The 9,599-nt window shown below is 37.7% G+C and overlaps 1 non-coding gene across 1 annotated transcript; it reads right to left on the minus strand.

Moving 5' to 3' along the window:
• Nucleotides 1–2,568: 2,568 nt before the first annotated feature.
• On the minus strand, nt 2,569–2,675 carry LOC134371342 (U6 spliceosomal RNA). Its single transcript, XR_010022776.1, has one exon. It is a non-coding gene; the product is annotated as a U6 spliceosomal RNA (small nuclear RNA).
• Between the last annotated feature and the right edge of the window lie 6,924 nt (nt 2,676–9,599).

Here is a 9,599-nt window from a genome sequence, read left to right on the forward strand (position 1 = left end):
ATGTAACAAATGGTCAACACATATATGGAAAGATGCTCCACATCACTAATTATCAAGAAAATGCAAATCAAAACCACAATGAGATCTCACCTCATACCAGTTAGAATGGCTATTATCAAAAAGACAAAAGATAATGAGTGTTGGCACACTGTTGGTAGGAGTGTAAATTAGTACAACCATTATAGAACACAGTATAAAAATTCCTCAAATTTGTTTTTAAAATTAAAAAGAGAACTACCATATGATCCAGCAATCCTACTACTGGGTATATATCCAAAGGAAATAAAATTAGTATGTCAAAGAGATATATGCACTCTCAAAATCATTACAGTATTATTCACAATAGCAAAAATATGGGATCAACCTAAGTTTTCATCAACAGGTAAATGGATAAAGAAAATGTGGTATATATATACATATATATACAATTAAATAATATTTAGCCTAAAGATGGAATCCTGCCATTTGCAGCAACATAGATAAACTGGGGGGACACTAAGTGAAATAAGCCAGGCACAGAAAAACAAATAATGTATGATCTCACTTATACATGAAATATAAAAATATTGAACTCATAGAAGTGGTAGAATGGTGGTTACCAGGGGTTGGGCATGGGGTGGAGTGGGGTTGAGGAGATGTTGGTCAAAGAATACAAAATTTAACTTATTTAGGAGAAATAAGTTCGAGAGATCTACTGTACAACATTGTGACTATAGTTAATAGCAATGTATTATATTCTTGAAAATCCCCTAAGGGAGTAGATCTTATGTATTCTCACCACAAAAATTGATATGTATGTGAGATAATATTTATAAATAGTTTTATTTAGCCATTTCACAATGTATACATATTTCAAAATATTATGAAGTACACCATAAAAATATACAATCTTTATTTGTCAATTATTTTAAAAATAAGTACATAGAATAGATTTTTCATCTTAAAGTCAAAGAGTATCACATTGAATAAGAGAAAAAAAGTCCATCTGTATGCTGTACCCATGAGGTATATCTCGAACTTAGTAATACTAACAGATTGAAAGTAAACGGATGGAAAAAGATGTGCTAATCAAACATACATTATGGGAAGAAAGTTGGAGTAGCAATATTAATATCAAAAGAAACATATTTAAGGAAAAATGCTTATTAATAGTGTTAATAGCTAGTACTTACTATATGACAGACATTGTTCTAAGTACTTTACTTATTAAATACATGCAACAACTTAGGTATATTATTATCCTAACTTGTCAGGTGAGAAAACTGAGTTGCAGAGAGCTATGAAGTGGTGAAACTGGAATTTGAACTCAGGAAATCTGGCTCAAGCATCTTTTTACTTAACCACTACATGATGAAGAGAGCCATTGTATAATGTAAAAGAAAATTCACCAGAAATTGAACTCATAGACCCCTAATAACATAGCCTTAAAATATATAAAGCAAAATAAACAAAATTTAAGGAACATCTAACAAATATGTAATCATAGTTGAAAATTTAGCATATCTTTCTCAGAAACTGATAAATCAAATGGTCAAAAATTAATACAGCTCAGAAATAATAGAATAACACAATAAGAAGTTTAATCTTATGTGTGTATATAAAGAGTACCTGAACCAAACCCAAATGGACATAGAACCAGGCAATATAGGAACTCTTATAAAACCTGAGTACCCACTAGATTACAAAGTAAGACACACACATGTATACTTAATATTTTCTGACTACAGTGCAATACATTTAGGAATTATTTGCAAAAAATAAAAGACAGCTTCTCCAAAACAATATTTGAAAAATTTTAAGTATACTTTTAAGTAACTGAGGAAACAAAGAAGTAATCATGATGGAAATATCAAACATGAATAACAATAAAAACTCTATCAAAACTTGTGACATGCAGCCAAAGCAGTACTTAAGAGAAAAATTTATAGCCTTAAATATATCTTCTTTTAAAAAAAGTAAAACTTGGTAAGCCAAGTGTTCAACTCAAGAAAATACAGAAAGAATCTTAAAGTAAATTCCAAGATAGCAGAAGGAATGAAATAATAAAAAGATATGTTAATGAAATGAAAAGCAAAAGCAATAGAAATCAACAAAATCAGAAGTTCTTTCTTAAGACTAATGAAATAGGCAAACCTCTGACAATGTTGATCAAAAAAAGAAGTATAAATACACATTTTCAGAAATGAAAAAGGGCACAGGCAGATAAAAATGGATTTTAAAAACATTTGAGCTAAATGCAATGTGGTAACCTGACCGGATTCTAGAAAAATGAACATTAATGGAAAAACTGTTAAAATCTGAATAAAATTTTTAGTTTAGTTAATAGCAATATACCAATGTCAATTTCTCAGTTTTGAAAAATGTACTATGATTATGTAAGATACTAATATTAGGAGAAACTGGGTGAAGGGCATAGAGAAACTCTGTACCACGTTTGCAACTTTTATATAAATCTAAAATTATTCCATAACTAAAAATTAATTTGAAAACTCATCAAATTTTTATATACAGTTAGTGGTGCTAGTTTTATCTGTGACATAAAAAAATTCATGATCCTTTTTTTTATATATATATATAGAAGGATTAGTGAATTTGCATGTCATCCTTGTGCAGGGGGCCATGATAGGTTTTTTCTATCATTCCAATTTTAGTATAAGTGCTGCTGAAGTGAGCACCATTATACATTTTGAATGTGTGCTTCTTTTATGAGCTACAAGAACTCAATCAACCAAGTTCACTTTGAAGGACTGACCAGGATATTACATTTACAAGGAGGAAAATTGCGGGAAACATCAGATAAACCTTATGCTCTTATTAAAAGAAAACCTGAGTTTTATAGAAGAAATGTACTTCTAGTCCCAAATCCACTGATTGGCATTGCTAAATGGCAAAAAAATCACAGAGGAAGGAAAATAAAATGAGCTAAAGTGCTTAGTTGCTGGTGTTACTTCTCCTTTTCCAAAGAAATCCCAGTATCCCCAAGGCTATGAACACCATGTGGATTCCCACTCCCTTCTGTCCTATAGGGAGAAATGTGTGGAAAAAAGCAGGAGTGGATTTTGCTGGTTCTAGGGCTGTAATTTATATTTGTCCCAGTAAGAACACCACTCCTATCACTGGACAAGCAATGCAGCTAAACCATAATAAAAGCTACTGCAAGAGCAAAATTTCAGGTGAGCATAAGAGCCAAAATAATCCAGAGGTCAACATTTTCCAGGAGCAAGGAAATCGGAGATGGACAACTAAAATCCTTCAGGGTATTTCGTTTTGAAAAATATTCCACCAGCACATATTTATATAACTGCTTTAAGTGAAGGCATAATATTTCTGAAGCTCTTCACTGGATAAGAAAGTGCTTATATTTATCTGCTGTTCCATATTATTTATTTCACTTAAGAACATTAAAAGAGTTCTACTTGTAAGGAGGGGGGGAAAGTGTTAAGAGAGACTTGAAGCTATATGGACAAATCTTTATGATCTGGTATGTTCACCTTGTCTGGAAAAGAGTACTCAAACAATAGAATATACACAGTACCACATCTACTCTTACTTGCTAGACTGCCCATTTGGAAGTGCCTATAAACTTTATCTGACATTTCAGGAACACAAAAACCAACCCTGACCCTCACTGACTGCCAAGGAAGTTATGTAGGAGAGCCTTATATTCATATTGGTCATACTACCCAGTGTGAGGCTGAGATTTCCCACCAAGATGTTCTTACAGCACCAGCAACACCTGTGCCTCTTGATATTCTTTATTTGGATAACTTGCTTCAATTCCTCATTGGTAAAATGGGGATAGCAAATAGAGTACTCTCAGTGCTATTGTGTGGACTAAATAAGAGAATTATCTCAATTATGATGGTGAGAAAGTCCCTGTCAATAGTGCCTGGCATGTAAAGTGCTTAATAAATATTTGTTGAATGAGTACAATAAACAGATGAATGAATGAATGAATTCTTCCACCTACTTCTAGAAAAGCCACATGTCCCTGCCATGCTTTCTGTAATGCCTGGGCCACTCTTCTCAATACTGGAGGGCTGAATAAGTAGCTGGAGTACTGATTCCAGCTATTGGGAACCCAAGCATCTACTCTTCGCCTAAAACCAAACTCAAGAATATTGCTTGGCCTGCAGGTTGTGCCATAATTTTAGATGGTTTGTAATTCAAACAAAAACTTGCCTTCTTTCCCCCCCACTACCATAAAGCACTTTTCTGACTTTTAACCCCAATATAATCCCTTTGAAGAAATGTCTGATTAATTTGCCTCCTGGGGAGCCATCTGGCACTGTAAGATTGTTTAAGTCCCAATATGTGTGTGTGCACAGGCTGCTCTGGGTTGAAAGGGAGTTGGGTGGGTTCTGCAGATGGAAGGTTGCATGACTACTGCTTTAATGTGCTGGACTCTAGTTATCAACCTTAGCCTCTCAAGTGTGGGGAAGAAGAGAACATGGTCTTTCATAGTTTTGCTTTTCTCTGCTGGGATGGCCAATGTGAGTGATTTCAACACACTGCTTTTCACATCTAGAAAAGTTGCATGCTTTTTTCTATTAACCCCAGGCTTAGCCTGCTCAGCCAGACTGAGCCTCCTAAGCAAAGATAACTGAGGGTAAGTCCCTCGCTTCCAACCTCCTGAGTCTGACAGATAGTCACACACTGGCCAACCTCGCTGCCCACTCCTCCAGTCTTCTCAAGCCCTCCTTGGGTCAAACTCTGACAGGTGCTGCCACTTGCTTGCACTCGTTCCCTGCCCAGATCACGTCCTTGTCACCCTCTCCTCTCCTCACCCCTCTCTTCTTTGCATTTTACTTGGTCCCTCTTCTATAAGCACGCCTGGCTGTATCCTCTGGTCTGTAGAACTGAGGACTGGGCATCAAGAGCCTGCTGTTTTAAGGGATCTGAATTTAATTCAAATTGTTGAATATATGGGGTAAGGAGTGAGGGGGGCTCTGGTGTCATGTCACTTGAAGTCTCACTTTGTAAATATCAGAAACTATGGCTGACTTGAACAGAAAAGGAATTGTTTTCAAAGAATATGAGGTAGCTCAGAAACTCAAGAACACTGGGCTCAGAGAGCAGGCAGATCCAGTCCAGTGAGTGTCTCCAGTCCCCACAGAGCATGGGAGGTGCATGTTGGTGCTACTGCCACCACCGTCACAGAAGGGTTTCTCTCCTGTTACTGCTTCTTTTTGCCACTGACTCCCTGTACAAAGGGTGGGATCTGAGGTATCCACCCTAGGTCACATGCCCAAGCTTTAGCTGCAAGTGGGGCTAGAAAATGAGGTTTTCTGGCCTTTAGGAAGGTTATTTCTTAAACACAGAAAGATAGCTCATATACTAGATAGCCAAAAATGACAAATTTCAACTGCATTTGTTTTACCATTTTCCATTCTGTTCCTTATTCCCATATCCTGAAAAGAAACACTACCACATTGTCCTCTCCACCTTCCATTATAGAATGTCCTGGGAATCCCCAGCACATGGAACAGTGACATGGCTTCCAGTTTCTTTTCCAAAATTTTCCTTGTACCAGTCTTAAAAAGAAAGAAATGCCATCGTTCTCAGTTCATGCTGATGCTCTAGAAAGGTATAAGCTGTCATCGTTCTTCTCCACTTTCCACTTTCCTTACTCTGAAGTTTAACACATGAGTACAACTGTACTCAGATCAGGTTCTTTTCTTACCTAGTTCTACGATCACTGCTTTTGGAATATACAGGGGCTGGGTCCAGGTTACTGGGAGTCAAAGGCTTAGTAGGGCTACAAAAAAACATTTCGGAGTTGTAAACAATAGGCATGTGCCTTTAGAAGATACTGTCACACAAAAATTCCCTGGATGTCAAAGCACTTACAGAGACAGAATTAAAAGGCCATCAACTGAGGGAGAAGACGTTCTTATTGCCCCTCCTTGATGATAACTAATGACAGGCTTTGTGCTCATGCCATCCCCCTGCCAACATTTGGTTCCCAAGCTTGTTCTCTTGTCTCTGTCTACCATGTCCTGGAATGCAGCCAGCCTACAACACTGAAAGGATGTATGCTAGCTGCAGAGAGACTGCTTGTCTGCTGTGTATAGAGAGGATGACAGCAGGACACCAGGACAACTGTTGGAGGGGAGAGGAAGTGGGCAGCTACAAGCAGGGTGGTCAGAAGAAATGCCTCCAATATGCTCTGAGATGTAACAAATCACAAAGCGCCACGTCCTTACAAAGCCAAGCAGCCAGAGCAGCCTGTTGAGAAGCAACCAGGAATATGTGATTTCTTTCTCATCAGAAGTCTGGGTTAGGAAGTGAGTCAAAGAAGCAGAGCGATCAAAGGAGGTGAGGGCTGTTGTATGTGGACAACAGTTCTGGTGACCAAATCAAAGGCCCTCCCCTGTGTGGGCCGTGTGGAATGTTCTCCAGATACTTTTGCAGACCAAGGAGAGAGTCACATGGTTTTAGATGCTTTTTAGTTTAAAGCAAAATAAGTGATTTCAAAATATTTCTGATTTCATCCAAGTGCTTCCTAGCACATTTACTCTATGTACACCACAGACAGCATGCAAAGTCTTGATGGTAAGGTCACTACAAGCACTGGAACACATATAACAGTACCTTGGCATGACTTTGGAGTCCAAGACCAAACTGATGTCAGGCTATTTCATGTAACTTTTTACTTCCCCTACTTTCCAAAAGGACTTGAGACTGCTTACAATAAAACTTAGCTGTAATAAAACCAAGAACTATAAAAACAGGAAAAAGAGAATAAGTTCAAAGGTGGTAAAATCATACTGAGAAGCTCTGGCAAAAGAAAAATAGCAGCAATGAAGCCCAGACCCTGGATTTGCTCAAATCAAGCTCAAATCTAAGGAAAACTCAGTGCGTTATATAATTCTTGCTGTCTTCTAAGAGGAGACTGGGCAAACTTTTTTTTTTTTGCCCCTAAACTGTACCTGTATAGGAGGCAGTAAGCAACATCATTAAAACACTTCTGGGCTTCTGGTCAAGATGGCGGAGTAGACAGTTCCTAGCATCACTCTATCCCACAAATCAACCAATTTGCAACTATTAAAAAGCAACAACAGGAAGCCCAAGACCTGTGCCAGAACAGTCAGGAGCCACGTGCTACAGAACCCCCAGCCCAGGCCAGTGCCTGCTGCCCAGAGAGGGCTGATAGCTGCCGGGCCCACAAGCCCCAAGTCAGCTGCACAGGAAAAGGCAGACACCATGGGACCCCCAGATCAGGCCAGTCCCCACTGCCAGGAGAGGCCCGAGAGCCACCGGACCCACATGCCCTGAGCCAGCTGTGCCAGAACAGGCAAGCACTGTGGGACCCCCCAGCCCAGGCTAGTTCCTGCTGCCCAGAATTGGCAATCCCTTCAGGATCCAGGCCAGACATCAGGGTGGAATGAGTGGACTTTGATATCCCCTGCCACAATGACTAAACACCAAAGGAAAGATACCAGAAATAGGAAAAATCAAGAAAGTACATCACCACCAAAGAAAAATAATAATCTCAAGCTCTAGGTCCTATAGAACAGGAAGTCCTTGAAATGGGGGACAAGGAATTTAGAGCAACAATTCTAAGGAAACTAAATGAAATACAAGAAAACTCAGTTAGACAACACAATGAAATGAGAAAAAATATACCAGATCTGAGAGAAGAAATGTACAAAGAAATCAATGCCCTCAAAAAGAATGTAGCAGAGCTTGTGGAGCTGAAGGATTCATTCAATGAAATAAAAAACACAACAGAAAGTCTAACCAGCAGGCTAGAACAAGCAGAAGAGAGAATTTCTGACCTTGAAGACAGGATGTTTGAATTAACATAGGCAGACCAGAAAAAAGAAAAAAAGAATTTTAAAAATTGAAGAAAATCTAAGAGAGATAACAGACAACATTAAGCACTTGAATATCAAAATCATGGGTATTCCAGAAGGGGAGGAAAAAGGAAATGGCATTGAAAACATATTCAACGAAATAACAGCAGAAAACTTTCCAGGTATAGGGAAAGTCACAGCTCTTCAGATTCAGGAGGCCCAGAGATCCCCAAACATATTCAACCCAAAAAGGTCCTCTCCAAGACATGTTATAGTCAAACTGGCAAAACTCAAAAACAAAGAAAGAACCGTAAAAGCTGCAAGAGAGAAATGGCAAGTCACCTATAAGGGAGCCCCAATCAGACTAACATCAGACTTTTCATCAGAAACCCTAAAAGCAAGAAAAGAATGGGATGATATATTCAAAATATTAAAGGATAAAAATTGCCAGCCAAGAATACTTTACCCAGCAAGGCTATCCTTCTGAAAGAAGGACAAATGGTATATTTCTCAGACAAACAAAAACTGTGGGAGTTTACTACCACACAGCTAGCCTTATAAGAAATTCTCAAGGAATTACTGGGTTTGATACCTGAAAAACAGCCATCACTGCCATGAATACGCAAGAAAGAACAAAACCTACCAGTAAAAGAAAAATGCTAACAATAAAGAAAAATAGTTTATCTAACACCCCAAGAAACCAACAAATACAGAAGACAAACAGAAAATCAGAAAGTTAACAAAAGATACTTAAGACATCTAGACAAAAACCAATAAAACGCTAGTAGTAAATCAACACCTTTCAATAATAACTCTAAATGTAAAGGGATTAAATACCCCACTCAAAAGACACAGACTGACTGACTGGATTAAAAAGATGGACCCAACAATAAGCTGCCTTGAAGAGACTCACCTCACCTGTAAAGACACACATAGACTAAGAGTGAAAAGATGGAAAAAGATACACCATGCAAATAGAAATGAAAAATGAGCTGGAGTAGCTATTCTTTTATCAGATAAAGTAGACTTTAAAGCAAAAACCATAAAAAGAAATAAAGGCCATTATATAATGATAAAAGGATCTATCCATCAAGAAGACATAACAATCATAAATACATATGAACCCAATGTTGGAGCAGCCAGATTTATAAAGCAAACACTATTAGATCTAAAGAATGAGATAGACACTAACACCATAATAGCGGGGGACCTAAACACCCCACTCAACATTGGACAGATCATCTAGGCAAAAAATCAGTGGAGAAACATAAGATCTAAACAACACTTCAGATCAATTGGACTTGGCAGATATCTACAAAACATTCCATCCAACAACCTCAGAATATTCATTCTTCTCATCAGCTCATGGAACATTCTCCAGGATAGACCACATGTCAGGTCACAAAGCAAGTCTCAACAAACTCAAAAAAATTGGAACTATTCCATGTATTTTTTCTGATCACAATGGACTAAACTTAGAAATCACTAACAAACAAAACTCTGGAAACTATACAAACACATGGAAATTAAACAACATTCTACTTAATGGCATATGGGTCCAAGAAGAAATTAAACAGGGAATCAAAAAATTTCTTGAAACTAATGAAAATAATGACACATCATACCAAAACCTGTGGGATACTGCCAAAGCAGTACTAAGGGGGAAATTTATTGCATTAAATGCTTACTTCAGAAGAATGGAAAGATGGCAAATAAACAACCTAACACTTCACCACACAGAACTAGAAAAACAAGAACAATCCAAACCCAAAGTTAGTTGATGGAAAGAAATAATTAAGA

This window comes from Cynocephalus volans, chromosome 2 (assembly GCF_027409185.1).
Source record: "Cynocephalus volans isolate mCynVol1 chromosome 2, mCynVol1.pri, whole genome shotgun sequence".
NCBI lineage: Eukaryota > Metazoa > Chordata > Mammalia > Dermoptera > Cynocephalidae > Cynocephalus > Cynocephalus volans.